This window comes from Euprymna scolopes, chromosome 10 (genome assembly GCF_053919585.1).
Source record: "Euprymna scolopes isolate OS-2025 chromosome 10, ASM5391958v1, whole genome shotgun sequence".
Classification (NCBI taxonomy): Eukaryota; Metazoa; Mollusca; class Cephalopoda; order Sepiida; family Sepiolidae; genus Euprymna; species Euprymna scolopes.
In genome coordinates, this window is record NC_136491.1 from 154,713,750 (window position 1) to 154,739,436 (window position 25,687).

Here is a 25,687-nt window from a genome sequence, read left to right on the forward strand (position 1 = left end):
GATACTTGACCTTCTGCATGTCAGTATAGTCATGGAAGCAGGGATCCGGGAGGGAATTCCAAGTCTAGCAGTTTGAGGATGAACGTGTTAGCGTAGAAGGTTTTCTTGCATCTATAGGCCTAAAAGGTAGAGATTGGATTCTGTTGCTTGGTCTATTCGGGGTATTAACATCGATTTGGTATAAGTGCTTTCAGTTCATCGGAACACATTCCGTTAAACTACTTGTAAAACAGTCACAGGGATGCAACATTCGGCGATCATATAGGGACTAGGGTTTAGTTGCTAGTGCGGGACCTATTACGTTGGTGACTCTTCTCTAGACCCTACCTAAGAGCAAGAGTTCAATAGCAGCTGTACCAGTCTAGATGTGAAAGCAATACTCCATGCATGCCCAAATAGTAGCTTTGTATAGATATAGGATACTACCATGAGAGAGTAATTTTCCAGCATGGTAGAGAGAGAAAACCTTCTTCGCAGCAGCCTTGGCAATGTTCTCAATGTATTTGTACCAAGTCATGTTGTCTCAGAATGATCAGCCGATGTTTGAACAAAGAGTTTTCAGGTTGCGACAATCAGTGGTTGAGATTTCTTTTAATTGTAAAACGGAAAAAGCTTTGTCTTTGCAGCATTTAATGTTACCATCCATGTACGTCGGCATTCCACTACAGACTGGCGGTCTTCCGCTAAGGATTTAACTACTGTCTTTGATATACGCTCATTTGTTTCCCCTCGTGTCTGTTATAGAACGTAGTGTCATCAACAAATATACGCATCTTGGAGATGATTTCATCAGTAAGGTCGTTTATAAATATCAGGGCCAAGGATCGACCCATGTGGCACATCCGCATTTATATCATGTTTTTAACGTACGACTATCGGGGACAACCTGGATTTTTCTTTATCTAAGATGGATTCGTATGATACTAAGCATACATTCAGTAATACCATATGATTTAATTTTCATGAGAAAACGTTTGTGCCAGACCCTATAATATATATCTAGAACTATTGCCCCAGCCTCCCCTGCTTTATCCAGTGCGCGGCATATACATTCGGAGATTACAGTTAGTAAAGATTCAAAGATTTTGATGAAGACAAGGAGTTTAATGGAGCGATGATTTAATGGCTCAGCTTTTTCACCAGAATTATTGAAAACTAGTACCACAGAAGCAATTTTCCAGCAGTGAAGGAAGCAAGATTTGGCAAAGTATTTATATAGCGGGCAGGAGATGAGGGTGTTTAGGAGATATGATATCACGAACATGAGAAGTGGTGATTTTCAGATAAACGAGTGTAACTTCTGTCCGCAAAGGGAAATTTGGGAGGAAGCGATTTGTTAGGTCTAACGTGGAGTTGGAAGCAAACATGTTAGTCTTCTCAGTTGCCGTGTAAATAACTTTATGGTTGTTGGATAGTTAGAGAATTGTTTGTTGTCTATTATTTACTACGATCAAGAGTTCCTAATTTCTGCGACTCAATGCATTTTTTGGGTGATACGGTATGCTTTCTCTTGGTTGCAACTATTTCACTCTTACAATTATTTCTAGCTTATATATACGTTTGTCTATTTAAACTGGACTTATGTCGGATAAATCTGTAAATGCCTACTGCAATGGCAGTTACACAATTAGAAGTGAGCTACTGGGGAGAATGGGGTTAGCTATAAACTTTCTGTCTGTGTTTATATGTCCTTCAATTGCTACTTTAAACCATTACGTTGCCTAATTTGCGTAGGAAAGGAAAATACTGCTCTATGAAGCATTTCTGATGTGATCTCTGATGACTTTCCAGTAAGCTTTCTTAAAGTACCTTGTTGTTTTGAGAAATTACTCTTCAATTTGGGGTCGAGAGTTTATGTTTCTTAGGATCACCTGTAATGGGGATAGATAAAGGTATTGAAGCAAAAATCAATTCTTGTTGTACCGTTTTCTTATATAATTAATACATCACTTCTGCCATTACTATTCATCATAGTGTTGTTTTTCCGAAATCAATAGTAAATGTCAATTTCTTTCACGTTTTGTCAAGTGCAACCGAAGTAGCGCTGTTCTGTTCACACCCTCCACACACACACACACACACACACACACACACACACACACACACAAAGTTCAGTCCAAGCAAGAATCAGGTTCCAAATGCGATTCTTTTTTAATTGAAAAACTGCAATAGTGAAAATACATCAGCAAAATCACAACCGATAATTCATGCCGATGGAGGAGTAATCTTAAGGATCATGGCAGATAGGGGATAATTCCGATGCATTGAAAGTTGCTGTCAATAAATGTCCTTATTTCTGTATTTTCCAGGGAAAATTTAGATATAAATCGTGTTTTTTTATGTGGGAATGTCTAACTCGTTTAAAACGGAACTTGGTTGCATACAATTATTCATTATGTCGTAATCTAGGAGGATTTCTACGTTTCTGACTGCGGACAAGACACATATTACAAGTTAACCTAAAGACCGGGACATGCAGCTAAGGCTTCTGCAGCAAGCCTTCTTTTTCTTCTTGATCACCTCCTACTACTATTACTTACCCGTAATTTCTTTCTTTTTTATATTTCATCATCTTCTTCTTCTTCTTTCTCTTTCTTCTTCTTGACTAGTTTTTCTTCTTTTTCTATAGCTTCATCTTTTCTGTTACTTCATCTTCTTCGTCCAATCCTACTTCTTCGTTTTCTTCTTTCTTTTTCTTTTTTCTCTCTTCTTCTCTTGTTTCTCCGTTTTATCTTGTTCTTGTTCTTCGTTTTCTTGGTTTCTTCTTTTTCTTCTTCTTTTTCTTCTTCTTCTTCTTTTTCTTCTTCTTCTTCTTCTTCTTCTTCTTCTTCTTCTTCTTCTTCTTAGTTCATCCCACCTCATACTACTGATTCTTCTGTAATTCCGCTTTATTCTCCTTTTTCTCTTCTTTGTTTTTCTTCCTCATTCACTCTCCCCACTTCATTCACCCTCCTCTACTTAACCCACTTCCCCACCCTTTTCTTTATTTATGTTCTTCTTCGATTTATCTTTTTCTTCTTTTTCTTTTTTGTTTGTTAGGTTCTCTTCCTCATTCTTCTTATTCATATTGATTCATTCCTCCTCATACTACTGCTTCTTCCGAATTCTTTCTTTTCCTTTTCTTCTTCTTCGTACTCCCCCCTTCTAGCTTTCTTTTTCCTTGTCTTACTTATTCTTCTTAATCCACCCTTCCTCTTCCTTTTTGTACTTATCCTACTTTTTTTTTCTTTTTCGCTATAATAAAAGACTGGTATTTTTTACTAGAGTCAAATCAGCTGTTAGCCGAACTTTAAGTCGATCTGTAAATCTGTCACGCTTAACTTTGCAAACACATTTTCAGCGTTAAACGCATAATTTGAATTCACAACACTCTATCCTTTTCTGTAAGCCATACACACCATTACGCGGCATGTTTTGCATTAGTCAACCCCGCGTGTCAGCAAACGCCACTACAAATAGATATTTGCTCAACATCAAAGAAATGCCGATTTGCAGTAAACCCATTAACCCATTGTCTTTCAGGAGAGGTAGGAGTACGTACCGCAATGTCAGTTGATTTTAAAAAGAACATCCCACCATTCGTCACTCGTTTTTATATTTTTACTCGCCATTCCAGTCTGTCTACTTCCAAAGCTGATTTGGTTGAGACGGATAGAAATAAGCCAGAAATATATACATACATACTTTTGGGATACAGTCACGACAATCAATTTGAAAGTGACTAGGTTGCTGTTTGACACAGGCATGGTCCTCTTCAGTCACATAGGAGGTACATACTCGCAGGCTTTATCTTTTATTTATTTTTTTTTGTCTTGTTGAACCAGTTTACAAGAATTTTGACGAAAGAACTAACCCAATCAGTTATCGCCCCTATTTGTCGCCTCCCTCTCTTCATTACAATCCTTGAGTCCTTAATCAATCAAGCACTGGTCCGCCACCTCACAGACAATAGACTTTTATCCGACCGACAGTATGGATTTAGACAGCCTCTTTCTATTGAAGATATCCTAACTGTAATCTCCGAACGTATATACCACGCACTTGATAAGGCAGGGGAGGCGAGGGCAGTGGCCCTAGATATATCTAACGCTTTTGTCGATTTGGCACAATGGATAAAGGAGGAGACGCTTGGTCAGTAGCTCTAGACATATCTAAAGCATTTGACAATGTTTATCACGGTGGTCTTCTCATGAAAATCAAATCCTATGGTATTGCGGGGTTTCTATTTAACAAAATAAAATCCTTCTTAGATAAGAAAATAAATCCAGATTTCCTTGATGGTCGTACATCAAAACAACATGATATAAATGCAGATGTGCCAAGGAGGTCAATCCTTGGACTGTTTTTATTCCTGATATTCATAAATTACTTTCCTGATAAAATGTCCTCTAAGATAGGGATATTTGCTAATGACGCAACGCGAGGAAAATATAATGGACACTATCCAAGGAAATTGCTAAATCTCTAAAGGAAGACCTTCAGTCTATAGTGGAATGGAGTCGTAACTGGTTGATAGCGTTCAATGACTAAGCTTATTTTCTTTAATTATTACAAGAAAACTTCTCAGCCACTGATTTCCATAGCTAATGATACACTGCCTGAAGGTAATCTCCTCAAGCTCTTAGGGTTCACAGTGACAGACAACGTGAATTGGAATAAATAAATTGAGACAATTGCTAAAGCTTCTTAACGTGCTAAAAGGCTACTCTCACCTGAGAGTATCTTGTATCTACAAGTCCACGGTTCGCCCATGCATGGAGTATTGGTGCCACATCTAGGCTGGTGCATGTCATTAGTCTCTCGCTCCAAGACAAGATTAAAAAAAAGAGTCACCAACCTCATAGGTCCTGAACTATCAATTAAATTCCAAGCTCTGCCCCATCGCCGAAACGTGACATTCTTGTGCCTGTTTTACAAGTATTTCAATGGTAAGTGCTCTGACAAACTTCAAACACTATTACTCCATCGACGACAATACTGACAAACCCGACAAGTAGCAAAACTCCACACACCCCATTCTGTACAGATCCCTAGATGCCATAAAACCTCCTACTCGATTAGCTTTTCTCTCGGATTGCTGCACTTTGGAATACCCTCCCGGTCTCCATGTTTCTCTGATTGTACTGACATGCAGAAACTCAAGTGCAATGTGAACAGACAAACTCCCTAAATAGTTACCCAGCAAATTTGGTCCAAAATAATAATCCCTCAAGACTAAATAGCTCTGTCCCTCGTTTGGCGTGAAAAGACAATAAAAATGCAAATGCAATTCTTTTTTGTGTTTACTTATTTATTTGGATGAGGGAGTTTATTTTTAATGCATGCAAATTTTTTTCAGGTATTCGTATATCTGTATTGCACTTATCAGATTGAATATTTCATTCAGTTTTGAGTTTGTATAATATTTTTTGATATTGTCTCACGTCTTAAAAACTGAGTCACAGTGAAAGATTTCTGACATTGTATACAAAATGGGGTTTCCTTCCTCTTAAGAATGTGCGATTTTTTGTTCAAAATCTTAACATTTCTTTACTGTTGATTTTTTAGTCATTGTTTTGCTTTCATTTTTTTTTTTTTTGGCATGTTTTTTTTAGAGTTTAGTGATAGTAAAATTATTCCAGTAAATTGCTACCTATTCTGGATGTAGATGTTGATGCGCCTTTTGATGTCTGTGTGTGAGAATGTAAAATTTTGTTCACTAGTTGTAAGCTGATTTTGCTGTCGCGGCAGCTAGTTCCTTGCCCTGTATGGCAATGTGGTTAAAAAACGTATTTTATTTTAAAGTATTTTGAATTCGAACCAGGTGCACCGAATTCATTTTTTTTCAATTGAATACGCCTTTCACCCCCCCCCCTCTATCTCTCTCTATCTCTATCTCTCTTTCTCCCCCTCTCTCTCTCTCTCTCTCTCTCTCTCTCTCTCTCTCTCTCTCTCTCTCTTGTCTCACCTCAACATTAGTTCCTATTACGGCACGTAGAAATTAAGTTATTGTGCACGTGACACGTTAGCCGGTTGACGACACAGAACACCTCGAACTATTTACCGCGTAGCAAAATTAGATTACTACGCACTCGCTGCGAGTCATGAAGCGACTTTGGAGATCGAGAATGAGGGAGGGACGGGGTGATGCAAGCAAGAAATCCCCCATCGAATACTTAATTGTCGGCAAGAAGAGAAAGAGGTAGAAATGTTATACGTCGTTGATACATCACCCCATCCCTAACTTCGTATTTTGAAGAGAGATAGAGTGGCCGGTCAGAGAAGATAACGAATGGTAGAAGAAGAGACGAGAGGGAATTGTTTTCAATAATCTAATGGTTTTGTGGTTTCGCAAGCGAGACACTGTGGAATCGGTCGAGGTTCTTACCGGGCGAATATGGCACTAATGTGCGGTGGTGCTTAAATCAACTTCATTCTGAGGTTTGAATATTGAGATACGTAAGAAATAGCGAATAACCAATGGAAAAACAGCTGAGTAGCAAAACGAATTTGTATTCAGACTGGCCAAGAAATTAATCCATCAAAGTTATAAAATACGTCGATTTATTATTACATGAAAGTTAACACACAGAACTCTGGAGACATTTTTGAAATCAGAAATTTTTCAGCGCTTTTCATTGCTATGTTTACAAATTATCCTTTCATGTGGAAATATATTTAGCATTTTACGGATTTATAATTGTTCTCTGCATATATATATATATATATATATATATATATATATATATATATATATATATTAACACAAACCGTTATAATAAATAATATGTGCCAATATCCGGTCTTCTATACATAAACAAAAAAGAGTAACGCTTAGCGTCCAACAGTAGCGGGTGGTGATATTGGCTAAGTGGTTAACGGTACGAATGACAACCTGGGTGTGCCACGTTCGAATCCAGTTCGTTTCACAGAAAGATTTTTGCTTAAGGATGTTGGCAACCTTCACATGTTCCCTCATCATCTGGGAAATTATTTACAACAAGGCAAATAGCTTCCTTCATATCTCTGGCTGTCCTACTGGCGCTTTAAATTAGGGAAAGAATTTCGATCGGGAGGTATCTAAAAAAGTACAGAAAGCGCGGATGGCTTACATCTGATATTATGGATGTGGTTTTTGTTTGAATTTTTCTTTGACCAATGAAAGGAAACTCTAAGAAACTGAAAGTAGAACAACAGCAGAAAGAAGTTGACGACACGAACTGACAACCTGAGTGTGCCAAGTTCGGATCTAGTTCATTCCACATAAACACTTTCACGGGGACGTTGGCCCTTCCCCCAAGTACTCGATATCCTTCTAGAAATAATTGTAAATAGAAAGATATCGAGGAAACGAATGCTAACAAAACTATCATTACGAATAATGCTCAACAATAACAACAAAACAATAGGAGGCCACGATGGCTAAGTGGTTAACAACGTGAACTGACAACATTTACACTTAGATGTTATCAACCTTCACGTAAGGGCCTAATGTGTCTCTAGAGATTAATAACTAGAAAAACACCGGGGAAACAAATGGCAATAATAATCATCTCATTCATGATGCAACAAAGGTTCAATCCTTCTACGCTTTGGTGGGTGTGCTTGCAACGTGGTAGCGTCAGAGCTATGGTTATCAATGACGGCCCGGTCTGATACGATACAGTATATGAAAAATGTATTAAGCGTGGAACTAAATATCAATGGAGAAAATTGACAGCATTGCTTCTGCGCCATTTTTTAGAATACGATTTGCTTAGATTAAAGCCCATTCATCACCTGTAAGAATTGTATTAGTTTTAATATTTAGTATAGGGATCATTGGTAGTTAATCATGAAAAACTGTTTCGGCGATTTTAAAACAAACAAACCAATATTTTATCTCATGACTTCATAGCAGTGTTTATCAAATCACACCTCCATTTAAAACAAGTTCCGAAAAGAAAAAAACTCCGATTAATTTAACCCAATAAATCTGAGAGATACAGAGAGAGCGTTGTACGATTAAAATGAGCTTTTGTGCTCCTGAATTTATTTTTCTATATATTCACTACTATTCTCCATGCACATTTGCCAGGAATTCAATAACAAATCTCTGCTCATGCCAGGGGTATCTTTCTTAGGATCTCACACTGTCAGTATCTGCAACAAAAAGATGAAACTTTCAGGTAATGAATACATACGTTCAGTCATCACACCGATGCAATTTACAATCTCCTCTGATCCATTCGGGCGGAATAAAAAAGTAAGGTATTATTTTTGGAACGCCCCTCGTAATTCATTTATAAAAACTTTCCTTTTTTTTTGTTTGTTTGTTTGTTCACATACGTCATATATGACATCACATATATATATATATATATATATATATATATATATATATATATATATATATATATATATGCCGGCCCTGTCGGTGGGGCATTAGAATACGCCGACTGCCCCCCTGTAGAGGGTAAAAGTCCCTCAATGGGGGTCCAGGATATGAACTATATCCAGTGGTGAGGCCCCAGCTTGTGGGCTTTGGGGAGTGTGGAGCCACCCTTTAATTACCATTGCTCCCAGGTCTACTCTGACCCGGAGTGGTAGTACCTGTTAGGGTCCCAACCACGGGTTAAATAGAAACCAACGTGAAACAACAAATATATTCAATTAAAAAAATTTCTTCAAAATCTTTGGATTCAGCATTAAATAACCCGAAAAGGGTTGAAATGCCGTAAAACAACCAACCAGCCAATATATATGCAGCATATTTTACTATGACGACATACATGACGTCAATACATATGACATATTGTGGTCATATATACTACAGTCATATATGACGTAATATATGATGTAATAACAAAAGGTGAAAAAAAGTAGGAGGAGGTGCAACAATGAAAGTAAAGATTCCCGGGCAACGCCTGGTGGATGATCTAATATATTAGTGTTGAAACGATTAATCGAAATCGGGAATCGGAAAAATATGATCTTTTTAGCGTATTTTTTTTATTTTACATAGGAGTCACCGTTTATCAAGGCCCGGGGGCCACTTGAGGATAATAGTTAATTAGTGTACAGTAGCCAATGGGGAAATATCGTAATAATCTTTAGTAGTGGAAAGTGGGTAATATGGATTATTTAACAAGAATGTGTTTACGTTGGACTTGAAGACGACATGAGTATAGTCAGTTAGAAAGCAAGAAAACGGAAAAGAGAGTTCTACAAATGTGCAGTTCTAAGAAAGAAGCTTTGTTCATGGAATCTACGTTTAGGTTTAGGTACAGATAAAGGGTGAGGAAATTATTAATAACGGTTTCAGATAGACGAGTGCTTTTCATGAAAGTTTAGAGAGGAGGGACAATAGATTGGAGCTCAGATGAGCACTTGACATGAAAATAATGATAAAGCAGAACAAACTCGCAATGTTTCTTCTGTGGGAAAGTGGTTACAAAATAGAGAAAAGGACATCTCCCTACGCTACGAAGTCTATTTTAAACTTTATCAAGGCAGTATAAGCTTTCTAGCAGCTCCTGCCCAGATGTGGCAACAGTACTCTATCCTAGGACATACCTGGCTCTCATATCGATAGAGAATTGCATCAGCAGTGAGATATCTACTGGAGCGGTAGTAGGATCCCACCATTTTTTCAGCTAATTTGCCAACGGATTTGTGTCAGAATTGAAATAGAAAAACGATTCATTTTATTTAGAAAGTGACATATAACTCCAATAAATAGAACACTAGGTACATTTTACAAATTAAGGTGCTATGCATGATAGTGATTCTTGTATTTATGCAGTAAACAGTACAATTGCATGTTACATGTAGGGGGCTTACAACAGTTAGTAGCGATTGAGCTTGTTAGAGTGAATTTTGACAAGGATCACTCTTTGTACGTATCCGAATAATCTAGCTGAAAACAGAATTGTACGCACAGACGTGCAACGTGAAAAAGCGAAGTGCAACACGTCAAACACACTAGCAAAAATATGAACGATATGAGGATATGACGTCGTTTTCAAGCGAGAGAAACAAAGGTTTCGAATCAGATCTTTACGGAAGCCTTAGGAAGGAGACATGACTAGACGCTGTAGAAACTGATAATCTAAACTGAACGTAACCGAGTTCTCTGTCCGTCGGAATCTCTCATTTCTCAAGTAAGAAAACTAAGTTAAGAAGGAAGTAATTATTAGTTGTTAGTCTCTCAATAAGACGACGAGAAACGACTATAAAAACAAAACATATAAACAACCCGTGCACCTATATATAAAAAGACTTTTATTTGGTGCCTTCATCACTCGGTGTATACATGTATATATAAATATATATATATATATATATATATATATACATATATATATACATATATATATATATAACTTTCGTTTATTTTAGGTGTATGTGTTGTCTGTCTTCTTCTCTTTGATAAATGTGATATAGTTTTCATTGCAGACAAACTGACACCAAAGATCAATTATAGTAAAATCGGTAACCAAAGCGAGGGAGGCTGTGACATTCACTTACTTGAGTTTTAACTAAAATAAAGAAATGTCTATTTTTGTTCGTTTCTCACTTTAGGAAATTACGTGACATTTTTAGAACAACAGTGATTGAAGTTCTCATGCCACAAAGGAAAAGCGTAAACAAGATAAAAATGAAACATAATAAGTCCTCAGACGTACCTCTCCATCGAACAGTATATCGACACACTATGGCTGACTGGGATAGCTTCCGTACATTTATATCGGATCTACCTCTGCGTTCCATGTTTAAAAAGGATGTGTCCTCTATAGATTCAGACCTGACGGATTTATTAATTGTAGGTATAGACCGTTTCATACCCTCGAAAAAGTTCCAGCAAAAACCTAACAGCCATCCATGGGTTTCTCCAGAATGTGCTTCTGCTATTGCGCACAGAAACCACTTTTTCCACTGCTTCCAACGTAATAGATGTATTGAAACTAAAGCCGCTTTCAGGACTGCCGACAACCATTGTAAGAAAGTAATAAAGAACACAAGAGAGTTGTATGCTCAGTCCGTCAAGTCCAAAGTAGCTGAGCAGCAGCTTGGTTCCCACCAGTTTTGGCAAATAGCAAACAGAATCCTGAACAGAAGTGTGTGCTCTATCCCAACTATCATCAATGGACCGGAGTTAATCTCGTCAACATCAGACAAAGCGAAACTCTTTACCATGAACTTTGCAGCTAATTCTACCCTTTGCTATCAAGGCCGCCAACCCCCAATATTTCCTCCGATATCAAAACACACACTATGTGATATACAAACATCTGTACGTGATGTTGTCAAGCTAATCAAAAACCTAGACTCCAGTAAAGCAACCGGCCCTGACGGTATTCCAATTATAGTACTAAAAATACTTCAACCTGAACTAGCGCCCATACTTACAAAACTGTTAAAACGTTGTATTAAGGAAAATTGCTTCCCATCACCATGGAAAATCTCATCAGTATACCCTGTATTAAAGAATGCAGCTGGTCATTCATCCCCCTCTCAGCACAGGCCAATAAGTCTCGTGTGCTCCATGAGTAAGTTGCTGGAATTTGTGTTTAATAGAGAAGTAACCAACCATCTCAGAAAAAATAACCTTCTTAGTGACACACAATATGGTTTCCGTTCTGCTAGATCTACAGCAGATGTGCTTACAGTTATATCTCATAGGATTAGCGAATCTCTCGACAGAGGCTTCCTTTCCAGGGCAATTGCTCTTGACATATCAAAGGCCTTTGATAGGGTATGGCATAAAGGTTTACTTCACAAGATTTCCAGATATGGTATAGCTGGAAATGTCTTCTCAATTATTAAATCATTTCTCTCTGATAGGTTCATAAGAGTAGTAGTTGATGGGCAAAAATCAGAAGCTCATAGTATTAATGCTGGAGTCCCTCAGCGGTCCATCCTGGGCCCAACTCTTTTCCTGATCTACTTTAATGATCTTACAAATCACATCCTTACATCATTCGTAGACATTTATGCTGATGACACTACCATCTATGGTAGCACATCTAAGACAGTAAACGACCAAGTTCTCTCCGATTCTCTTTCCTCTGGTCTTGATCACTTTGTACAATGGGAAAAGGAGTGGCTGGTTAATTTTAATGCATCTAAAACCAAGCTTCTATCTTTACATCATCAACGTTCTGATCCCCATCTGGCATCAATTAAAATGAATGGCCCTCGTCTTGGGAAGGCCTCAAGTTTTGACAAGCTTCTGGGCTTGGCCTTTACTCCTGATCTTAAATGGAATACGTACATCAAATCTGTTACCAAGGCCGCTCGAAAAATGGTCGGATCCTTCTATTGATCCAGCAGATATCTCACTGTTAATGCAATTCTCTATCTATATAAGAGCCAGGTACATCCAAGGATGGAATACTGTTGCCACATCTGGGCAGGAGCTGCTAGAAAATACTTGTCCTACCTTGATAGAGTTCAAAATAGACTTCGTGACCTGGTGGAAGATGTCCTGTCTCTTCGCTGCAACGTCTTTCTCACAGAAGAGATGTTGCGAGTTTGTCTCTGCTTTGTTGTTATTTTCATGGAAAGGTTTCGACTGAGCTTCAATCTATGGCCCCCCTCGCCAAACTTTCACAATAAACACTCGTCTAGCTGAAAACACTATCAATAATTTTCCCCACTCTTTATCTGTGCCTAAACCTAAACGTATATTCCATGATCAAAGCTTTTTTCTTGGAACAGCACGCCTGTGGAATTGTCTTCCGTTTTCGTGCTTTCCAGCTGTCTATAATATGGTTGTCTTCAAGTCCAACGTGAACAACTTTCTGATGAGCCGTTACATTTAAGTTAACAAATTTACCAAACTTCCATTACTATCGATTACTATATTGTCCTTTTGACTACTGTACACTCTTTAACCCATATCCGTGAGTGGCCTCTCGGTCTTGATAGGTGGTGACACCTATGTAAAAATAAATGAATAAATAAATAAAGACTACTCACCAAGGAAAAGCCATGAATTAAATGGTAATATTAAAAGTAAAGATACGAAATGAAAAATAAAAGCAAAAATAAATAATTTACAGAATAAATGAAAAGAAAATAAAGAAATCTGAAAAAAAATGAAACATGAAAGAGAAAAATTAAAAGTAGACCCAACATGTACGGTTAAAAGTTTAACATACGCTTGACGAAGGGAAGTATTTCCTGAAATATTGTAACATGGACACTCCATCTGATCTAAGCAAAAAGACAACACGCACACACACACGCACACACACACACGCACACACACACATACATATATACACATATATATATACATATATATATACATATGTGTGCGTGTGTGTGTGCGTGTGTGTGTGTGTGTAGTCACGCATGTATTAGATTAATAAAGGTGAAATGCATAACTTGTTCCATCGGTATATTTTAATTTTCTTCAGTTTGTGCTTATCCGTCAGATTTATTAGAAAAAGCAAGGATTACACAAAAGAAGGAAAAAGAATAAGAGAAACGTGAACACTACGAGTAAAATTGTGGAATTTTAGCCCGTTAAAAGCCGGCAAAAGTTATAGCCCGTTGACTTAAAATGACTGCTTTACGCCAAACCTCTAGTATAAATGTCGTATTGCTCTGCTCTGACTAATCCCTTATGAATCCCTATTAATCCTTACCTGTGCATCGAACTGATATAATAATACGTTGTTCGCTGCACCTTATTATATGGGTTCATAAAAAATTTCGGTTAGATTAGTCCAGTAGTTTTCGAGCAATAATAAAAAGGGCAGACATAGAGATAGACAGACTAAGTTAAATAAATATTGATAACAAACGAACGAAAAAGGAAACATTAGAAAGGCAAGGGTAGAATGGTTAAAATAATACAAATGAAAGAAAAAAAGGAAAGGAAGAATAAAACAAATGTCAAAGAAAAACGAAGAGAAATTAATATGAAGTATTTAGTATAAAAGAAGGAAAGAAAGACAGGAATAAGAAGTATTAAAAGAACGAGAGAAATATTGGAAAGTAATGTAGACGGAGAAAACAAAGAAAGATAATCAAAAGGACAGAACAAAGACAAACAGAAAGAAACGGAAAAGAAAGACAAAATTCAAGAAAGAATAATAAAAAAAGAAAAACATGCGAAAATGTGAAATCAAAGAAATCAGCAAGAAGAGGAAAAGAAAATAATAAAAAAAGTGGAAAAGAAAGAGCGAAAGAAAGGAAAAAGAAAAGGAAAAGAAAGAAAGAAAAAGATGAAGAGAAAGAAGAAAAAAGAGAAAAAAGAAAGAAAAAGATGAAAAGAAAGAATAAAAAGAGGCAAAAGGAGGCGGAAAGAAAAGAAAGAAAGGATAAGCAAAGAAAGAAGAAAAGAATATAAAAAGAAAAGAAAGAAGAGGAGAAATAGAAAAGAAAACGGAAAGAAAGAAGAGAAAAAGAAAGAAAAAGAATAGGAAAAAAAAGAAAGAAACAAAAGGAAAATCAAAGAAAGCAAATGTTAAGAATTCCCTATTCATTGATAGAACGAATCGAGGCTAAAAAGAGATGAACTCTGTGAAGGCCATTATAGGAAGAGTAGACCCTCTTAAAAGAAAATGAAAGTTACAGAAAGAATCGGAAGAGAAGAAAGCGGAAGGAAGACTAAGTCAAAATTGGATCGGCATCAAAACGGACGACCATCGGCTTTTTATATCCGGTACGCAATCCCTGTCATGTTCAAAAACAAAATTGATAATACTCTTCTGCCGCTGCCTCCTAGTTTCTCTTCTTTGCTCAGCCGACATTCTACCCCATCTCCACCATCGCCGCTCACCTTCTCGGAGGCAATGAAGGAGCGTGTGTGGCGAGGTTAGGGCTGTGCGTCAGGGAGCAGGGCATTGTCACTCGAACGTCCGCCATCTTTTCCTTCGTCCGAACGACCAGCATCATCCAATTCTTTCCTGCCACGCCTCTCCGTCTGTCCTTGCCAATATGGCCGCGTTCAGCTTGACATAACTGATTGATCCTGGCGTTAGAACCATGGAAGCCATCTTTTTTTGGTCATACCCCGACAGCATCACCACAACAACCAAATATTTCTGCTTTTTTTTTTTCTCATCTAAAATAACCTTGTATATTCAACCTCATATATATTTTTACTCTCTTTCTCCCTCTCCATATGAAAAACAAACACACACACACACACACACATACACACACACATGCATATATATATATATATATATATATATATATATATATATATATATATATATAGTAGCAGTAGTAGTAAATAATAGACAATCAACAATTCTCCCATTATCCAACACTCATTGTTTGCACGCTAACTGAGAAGGCTAGTATGTTTGCCATTCGGTTTGCTTCCAAATCCCCATTAGACCCAGCAAACCACTCCCTCCCTGATTTTCCTTTGCGGACAGACGCCACATTAGATGGTCTGAAAATCACCCCTTCTCAGGTGCATGATATCATAAAAAAAACTGGACATCTCAAAAGCATGTGGACCCGATCTCATCCCGGCTGTGCTCTTAAAATATGCTACGTTGATGTTGCTTCAGTTCTCTCAAAAATTTTCTACCAATGTTTTAACGAATCTTGCTATCGTGACTGCTAGAAAACTGCTTCCGTGATATCAGTTTATAAGAATTCTGGCGAAAGAACTGACCGATTAAATTATCGCCCCATTAGCCGCTTCCTGCTTTTCGCCAAAATATTTGAGTTCGTAATTAACCAAGCTCTAGTCCATCACCTTACAGCTGCTGAACTTCTGACTGACCAAAAATATGGATTTAGGCAAGTCCGTTCTACAGCAGATATCCTAACTGTAATCCCTGAATGCATATACTATACACTGGACAATACAGGGGAAGACAGAGCAGTAATCCTAAATATATCTAAGGCTTTTGACAGGGTTTGGTATGATGATTTTCTCGGGAACATCAGATCACACGAATACTTAATTAAATCCTTCTTAAATAATAGAATATTCGGGGTTGTCCTCGACAGCCATACAGCTAGACAATATGGTATGTACTTCCGGGATCGATCTTTGGACTTTTATTATTCCTAATATTCGTAACTGACCTCCCTGATAAAATTGTTTCTGAGATGGATGTATTTGCTGATGACACCAGGCTTTATAACAGGCACTAGGGAAAACAAATGAACACATATCTGAGGAAATAGCAGAAACACTAGAGGAAGACATCCAATCTGTAGCGGAATGGAGACAAAAATGGATGGTCACATTCAATGCCGTCAAGACTAAGCTCGTTTCCTTCAATAATTACAATTCTATACCACCAATAACTATAGCTCAAGATACATTAACTAAAAGTACTTCTTTCAAACTCCTCGGCTTAATCAAGCAGTGATGACTCAGGAGAGGAACGTTAAAGATATCGCAAACCTTTATCCATAATTAAACGTGTGTTATCCATTATCCATCCACAATGACCAAATGGTCCTCGAACATTTGCACACACACACATACATACACACACACACACACACACACACACGGTTATTATGTGGACAGTTTATTTATTATTTATTTATAATTTAAAGATCCAATACTAGAACAATGGAAAATCCGTTAAACCTATAATCATATTAAAGCTATAACAATGTTTCAAGCCTTAAACTGAAAGTATCTTCCTGCGACATTCTTCAAATTTTTTTGGTATATGGTGCAGCGCAAATTTTGACTTTCAACAATTTCTGTGAATGCGTCAGGAATGTCATCTTTTAATCCATCTACTGTTTATTATCATTATTATTATTATTATTATTATTATTATTATTATTATTATTTCTTTTCATAAACTTTTTCTTTACAGCCGTCTCAGAAAAGAAAATTGGTGTCTGGTGAATTTGATGGCTTCTTCCAGACCAACAGCATGAAAAAACCTGGTTAATGTTTTTTCGTTACTCTTTCTCTAAACGAATAAAGTGATGGTGCTCTATCGTGCCGAACAAGTGTAACTTTAAGTTAAATTTAAGGTCTGCGAAATAGGTTTTAATGACTGTACTAAGCAAGTAACTTCAAGAATATAAACTATAATTTAATAGCTATAAACCTACTTGTGGGGCACCTTATATATATATATATATATATATATATATATATATATATATATGATTGCAACGTCTTGTCAGACGAGTGCCACTCCCTCAGATATTTAAAATCCATGAGCCCAAATGCCTGAGGGAGTATCTATGCAAAGATGACGTTACAGAGACTTAGCTTTGTACGACAGCTAAGTCTCTCTTTCTCGGTTCAACATGTTGAGATCCAGCAACAAGCAAGAGCAAGATAGCCAGCAAAAATTAAACTGCAGACCAGCTTAATGCGGGTACTGGTCTCCCGCTTTATGGTTTTTTAAATCAGAGATTTGCTTCTCCTAGAAAGGTTGCCTTCACCACGAGTAGTCGTTTGTTGGCTTTTCTGCTAAACAATCTTACTAAATAATATCGACGAAATATCGAAAAACAAAGAAGATAAAACAGTTTGGAAAAATAATGAAGCTTTACTTACTTTAGTAAAATAATCCGAAACAGCAAAATGGGATATTAAAAAAGTAAACACCTAATTACTTTAGTTTTTTAAAGCAAAGAAACGATATAAATATGAATAAGAAGAAAATGACGCCCTTTTCAAGCAGAACAGCTTCGTTTCAGTTTTACAGTATTGAACGGCGTAGTATTGCGCTGTCAGATTAAGGGTTGTACTATTGTAATGTAAAGAACACGGAGAAAGGGTTGTAATCAACTGAATTCCTTCTAGTACACTGACAAAAAAAAGCTTAAACAGATATATAAATAAAAATAAAAAGGTTATGTAAATGTTTTTAAAATCACGTTTTTAAAATCAATGTTTTTAATCACGTGAGCAGGATTTTTTCCTTCTTTTGACACGATAACAAGTAACGTTCTCATTTTTTATTATTTATTATTTATCTATTTTCGAAAGTGAGCCACGTGCAAGTGGAGAAGGAAAAAAACAGAGTTATGCAAAATTTGTGTCGGGAATTGTCTAAAGTCCTGACTTTCTTTTTTTTGGGGGGGGCTTTCACTTTAATAAGAACGTGAATTTATGAGGTGAATTTATTCGACACAATATGATTCAACTCAAAAAAATAAATAAAAGCTAACGTGAATTAAGATTAAAATTAAGGTGTTATTGTGGACCCTCACCCCTTTTAAAAAACCTTGTTAAACTTTGTAACATATTTACATTCTATGGAGGTCAGGCGCGAACGAACACCCAATAATTTTATTATACCATATTTCTTCAAATTGAAACATAATTATCAAAGTATACTTACGCAAATAGATATGAAAAGTCTTTGTTAAAGTTTGTGCCATATTTCCATGGAGTACAGGCGCGAACGCAGACCCCACAATGTTATTATTCTACCCCTATTTAAGTTGAAACATATTTATCAAAGTATTCTTATGTACATCTATATCAAAAACCCTTGTAAACGTTTTTTTTTTTTTCATTTTTATTTCCATACTTTGGGGGCCAGGCGCGAACGCAGACCCCACAATTTTTATGAACCACCGTTCTGCCAGATCAAACATACCCATTCCTTATCCTCGATACATCTTCTATCATTATATGTAATCAGCTTTTTAAAATAGTCAACCATATAGGAGCCTATTCGTGGCCAGACACACAAACACACACACACACGTTCAGCTTTATATTATATATATATCTGTGTGTGTGTGTGTGTGTGTGTGTGTGTGTGTGTGTGTGTGTGTGTGTGTGTGTAGTCTAAAGAATCTTTGAGAATTGGACAATAAAAATTCATATAGCTAAAAGGTAAAGGTAGTTTGTTTAAAGCATTGCTGGTAAATAAATATGGAGGATGATAAGAAGATTATAGCAATGCAGGGAACCTGGTGTTGAACTGATGTGACGTATAAACAAAATAAACAAACGAACTTTTTTTCTATTTATTTTCCAAAACAATTACAAATTTATAAATAAAATAATTTTAAAAAGAAAACATTGCGTATCAATATATATAAACAAGTTAAAATAACGTATAAAAACTTCTTTCGTTCGTCCATTTTTTGGCTATACGTCACATCACTTTACCACCCGGTATCCTGCATTGCTGTAGCCTTCTTATACCTAACATGTATATATATATATATGGTTTACTGCAGATTGTACAGCTGCTATTGCACAAAGACATCATGCATTCCGCTGGTGTGTACGTCATAAGTCTCATACAAATAGGCAAAAATTTTTAGATGCTAGAAATCATTGTAAGAGTGAAATAGCATCAGTCAAATGAAAGCATGCTGAAATAATCAAGGAACGCATAGAATCGTAAAAGATAGGAACTCGTGATTTCTAGAAAATCTATAATAGTGTAGTGAATAAAGGGCAATCAGTAATTCCTCCACTAAGACACAGCCAGAAGGTTGCATGCACGGCAATGGAGAAGACGGAACTGCTTGCGCGGCGATTCGCCTCTAACTCCACTTTATAGTAAAAAAAAAACAACTCCCTCCAAAATTTTCCTATGCGGATTGAAGCCACATTAGATGTAAAAAATCACCCCTTCTCATATCCACAATACCATAAAAAAAACTTAAACACCTCAAAGGCGCGTGGGCCTGATCTCATCCCTGCTATACTAATTAAGAAATGTTCAGCTGAGCTAGCCCCCATACTTTCCAAGCTCTACAATAAATGCCTTGCTGAATCTTGCTTCCCTAATAGCTGGAAAATGACTCCTGCGGTAGCAGTGTACAAGAATTCTGGTGAAAAACAGACCCTCTCAATTATTTCTCCGTAAGTCCCCTCCCACTCTTCACTACAACTTTTGAGATCTTAAATAATCAATCACTAGTTCACCACTACTGCAGATACTTTAATATTCATCTCTGAACGCATTTACCATGTACTGAATAAGGCACAAAGGGCTGCTAATGAGAATTAACTCATACGGTATAACTGGACGTATATTAAATATAATTAGATCCTTCTTAAACAATAGAACCTACAGATTGTCATTGACGGACGTACATCCAAAGAGCATAAAATTAATGCGGGAGTGCCTCAGGGGTCGATCCTTGGATCATTATTATTCTTGATATTCATAAACGACCTCCCTGATAATATTTTGTCCGAGATGGATATATTTGCTGATGATACAACGCTCTATAACATGCATGAGGGAAGAACAGATGTACATAAATCTAAGACAATGGCAGAATCGTTACCTCCAGACTATAGTGGAATGGGGCTGCAAATAGATGGTAACATTTAATGCTAGTAAAACTAAGCTGCTCTCCTTTAACAATTACAAGACGCCTCTCCAACCGCCTATATACATGACAAATAACACCGTACCTGAGGCCACCATTCGCCCATGCATGGAGTATTGTTGCCACATCTGGGCTGGTTCATCTACCATTAGTCTCTCCCTCTTAAATAGGGCCCAAAAAAAGAGTTGTCAATCTAATCGGTCCCACTTCTCAAGTAAGCTCTAACCCCTGTCTCATCGCCGCAATGCTGCATCACTGTGCCTGTTTTACAAATATTTTAATGGAATGTGTTCTGATGAACTCGTTTCACTTGTATCCCTCAATGTACATATCCCCGATACATCCGCTGAGTAATAAGATCTGAGCCCTTCACTGTTGTTGTCCCTAAATGCCAGAAAGATTTCTATTTTTAATAGTTTCTTCCTTCCAACAGCTAGGCTTTGGAATTCCCTTCCTGCTACCTGCTTCCCTGGCTGTATTGATATGCAGAAGTTTAAATGTAACATAAACAAATATCTTGTTAATCTTTCCTAGACATAGTCCCAAATAGTAGGCCATTACGTCCAACTATATATATGTGTGTGTGCGTGTGTGTATGTGTGTGCGTGTGTGTGTGTGTGCGTGCGTGTGCGTGTGTGTCTGTCTGAATGTCTATGTATGTGCGTGTATGTGTAACAAGTCATTATTTATGCACATCTGGTGTAATAAGACGGAGTTTTCCAGGTTTTTAATTTTCTTGGCAATAGTAAATAAATAATATAACCAAATAAAATTATCGAATATATAACGATAAAACTAAACAATAGACACGCCCCCTTCTTCTTTCTTTGCCCTGCCAAAATATTCGAGAAAATTATAAAAAATTACAAAAACAAAAAAGATAACGAAAAATACTTCATGATGATTACGGCGATCGAAAATTCTTGAGAAATGGATGAAATGGAAACACTCAGCGCCATGTTGAGAATATTAATAAGAAATTTTTAAAAACGATAAAACTATGTTTATTCAATCAATCAATATATATAAGAGAGAGAGAGAGAGAGAGGACGAATGAATATAGGTATACAAATAAATTACACAAATAAATTGTCTTACATTATTTGTTGGTAATAATCCGTAGTGTAGTGGATATAGTACTTTGTAAATTCATTTACACTTTTATGGAGGTTGAAGGTTTTATCTCCACAGCAGGTTGTGACCGCCTTAGGGAGCGGTAGAGCTCCCCATTGGTGGGAGACTGAGAGCCCCCAATACACTGAGTAAGGCCGAGCAACTATGCTGGTATTAACTGTTAAGCATTATTGGGTGCCCGGGCAGCGGCGGGTAACCTGACTGAAAGGAAGGGTTAAGTTATGAATTTATTGTGTTTTGTAAAATAGACATATACTTTTTATTGTTTGGGAAAAATGACAAGTGATGTCATCTTGAAAGCTAGAATGAAATATAATTTCGTTCTTGGCGGAACCCAACTCAAGGACGTCTGGCTTCTGAGTACAAAGCCAGGCCGAGGTTTAAAGTGTTAACCTCTCTTATCGTGTTAGTTGAGCTGTGATCACAGATTCTCGGGCCGTGTAAGGAATCGGAACAGCCCTGAAAGTATGTGCTGATCGTTGATTGGCCCGGCCAATCCAACCTTTCCCTCGAAATATAAGCGAATGCCCACGCCAAAAATCTCAGATTGAACTGGATCCCAAGAGAATTTAACATTAATCAAAGAGACGCCATAGCACCACCACCCTCCTCGACTGCTGTCACCGTAGACCACGGAGGGTAAGATTCAAAAGTGTTTTGCATGAAATCGAGCTGAACAATTGTATATAAGCATATATAACACTTTGTAAATTTCGTTTGAATTAATTGCGTAGAATAGAGATATCTAAGTTTGTCTTCTTTTGCCTGCATGAGAAGCTAATTATTTTCAGCAGAAACCGGTATATTAACCCGATAGACGAGGCATGCGGTGCGGCAGAATCTTGTAGAGAACTCCCGGAGAGAAGACGATCACGACCATTGTGATTTGGACGGGGTCAGAGGTCACAAGGCGACAATTAAAAAAAACGAACGCTAATTACTTAGAACTTCTATCTAGTTATGGTTGGCGGAAGGAGCGCATGATATACCCTGTTATTAAATAAAGGGTTCCGTGTATAATTCTGCGCAGATTCCAGACCTTGACAAGCTACAGCTAAAGAAGACCGAAGGTTATATCGACCAAAACTTTGTTAAAATATTATTCAAGATAAGAATAATAGTTTGAAAAATCCAAATAATATTAATAATCTCTATTTTCGGTTAAAAGAGAGAATGATTACTGTTTGTGTTTTATTTTATAATTCATTCCGCAACAACGATGAGCAGCTAATCAGTACTTTTTTATTAATTTTTTCCTAGAATTGCGGTTTACAATAATCGGGCGTACGATCGTTTCACAGATGATTTGGAATTATCATAACTTTCTTATTTTTTATTTATCTGTTAAAATTTATTTATTTATTGCATATATGCATTCCAATCGGTCTCTTTGGTGCCTTTCACCAAATAGAGGTTTTGTGAGCGCTTCATCATCGTATAGTTTTTAGAATTAACTTTCAGATTTATATATCAGGTTGACAAGAAAGTTCTTTCGGTTTTTAACTTTTAATTTTAAATGAACATATCTTGACTCAAATAAAAATTTATTTATCGAAATAAACACCATCAGAATCTACACACTTTTGCCAACGCAAAACAAATGTATTTGTGGCAGCAACGTAAAAATCTTTAGTTGTGGTGCCGATGAAATCGCTGAAGACGTTTATGATATCGCTTAGGTTTTTGAAGCATTTCTCACGCAGAAAGTTTTCGAGGTGCTTAAAAAAAGTGGTATTCGGTAGATGAAAGTTCTGGAGAGTATGGTGGATGAAGCAGAGTTTCGTAACCCATTTTGTTCTCTTTCTGCGAGGGCGTTTTAGCAATGTGCTGTCGGGCACTGCGGTGGAGAAGAATTTCATATTTTCTATTGACTAATGCTAGGTGTTTCTGATGTATTTCATCCATTTGTTAACAGCACTTCTGCGCAGGGACTTTCCACCTAATATTACGAGACATGACCATAAATTTACCACACCTGTACCAGTTCCACCAGTCACTAATGTAACCGTAATCACTAAAAATATTAATGATAGCGATAATAATATCAATATTGATTTTAACAATTGCAAGAATAGATATAATTAGCAAGATGGAATGATAAATATATTGAATCAACAAATATGTTATCATAAAGCTGATAATTGTTTCAATAGCGCAAAAAATAGTTTTTGGAACAGAAAACACACGCAGCAAATATGAGTTTATTAACATTTCTATACAAATAGTGTCCATTGTATGTTTAATATAGAAATGACCCAAATGTAATAAATTAAAACGTACTAATAAATACTCAGAAAATAATATTGTGCTACATAGTTAAATAAAAAATGATAAAATCACATAGTAAGAGAAAATCTTTAATTTACTCCTTGAATCCAGCACCTCTTGGCAGACAATGTTCCATTTTTTTTTTTTCGTTGTTTCGTTTTTCTGACTTTCTTCCGTTAAAAACCGCTGCACGTCGAAATTACTACGAGTCCTTTCTTACACTATAACAAAAACAACAATAATAAACTATCGGGGCCTATAGAAATTCCACAAGGGGCTCATTCATATGTAATATATTGATGTTGGCATTCTGTAGATGTTCAGCGTAAATGGAGACGCTCTGATATTATTGTAACTATTTTGTTAAAACTGCAAAAGTATTTATCTAAGCTAGCACGAACGCCCGGCAAAGCCCCGTCGTAAAATACGCTTAAATACGATATTTTAATTCTTGCAAATTTCGTATATATTATTATAGAGTTAATTTTCTATCGATTTTTATATATTATAAAGTTGCGATTTCAAAAAAAATATATATATATATATCCACATGACTTAAGTGCATCAGCTATAATCGAATCTGAAACTAAAACTTATGAAGAATTCTTGGTAAAATTATTTATAAAAAAATAGATTACAAGAGTCCTATCAGCTATTATCGAAACCGAAACCAAAGTTTATAAAGAAGTCTTGATGAAATTATTTATTTAAAAAAATAGATTACGGGAGCGCTATCAGCTATAATCGAAACCGAAACCAAAACTTATAAAGAATTCTTGATAAATTAATTCTAAAGAAATAGGTGACTTAAGTGTCATCAGCTATAATCGAAATCGAATCGAATATTTAAAAAGAATTCTTGGTAAAATTATTTAGTACAAGAAATTGAAGTCCATAACAATTAAACGACAGTCACTCGGATGTAAGCGTGACACACAAAATAAATAACACACACACTATCCTATTAATATAGAGATTATTATAATGATATTAGAAATCAAATAAAGGTCATGAACTGATTTTTGTCCAGGGTTGTCAGACTGGCGTTTTTTAGTCAAATTACTCAGATTTGGCTTTTTTCAAGCTATTTGGCATGCAAAAATTGTATTTAGCGTTTTCTAAGCGAAACATACGGACTAAGAAAGGAACAAGCAAAATATTATATATTTATTAAATAAATGTTATAACAATAACAACCGTAAAAATTATGATAATTATAAGAATAGTTATAATAATATCAACAATGATTGTCATTATAATGGTTAGCAAACCAATGACTAATCAGGAATGAAGTCAATAATAATAATGATAAAAAATTTAACAAAAATACCGTATTCTAAAACAGTGGCTATAATAAGGCAACAACATAAATAAGAGAAATATTTAAAAATATTTAAAAAAGGAATAGAAGAGTATTTGTGTAACGTAATCCTCCAGGTAGCTTTGTATTCCCGGGTGACACCAGATAACCCAAGGATTTAAGATAGAGAAGATAAATATATATTTTATTTCATGTCAAAATAGATATTGTTTGAAAACCAGAGAAATATATTTTTACGGCTAAAAGTTGACAATAGGAAATTTCACTTAGAACCTTGTCTGGCTTTAAATGAACTCAGGGTCGGATGTTAGAATTGACACTTGGTCTTGGAAATTGGGAGAATGAGTAATTTAGATTTCAGTATGGGAATTGTACCCACGTAAAACCCTAAAAGCTTTCGATTTCGTGGCGAAATCCTATTGGCTAGGAGGATTTCCACCCCATCCACATACCTTACTATATATACGACTGTCGTGCGAAAATTAGTCAGATAGAGTTGATTCGCAGAGTAGAGTTGGGAGTTGAAGCAGATTGCTTGTTGAATCTGAGAAGAGACGTGACCCCTCCCCACCTCATCCATCCGTCTGTCGCTGTCTGTGAAGAGATTTGAGACCGTGGAACTAAACTTACAGAAACTGAGTGATAATTGTAAAAACTTGTACATAATGTTGCGAAATTAAGCTTCTGTAGATAGACTACATGAATTTGTCATTCTTCCTGCCTGCTGCTTTG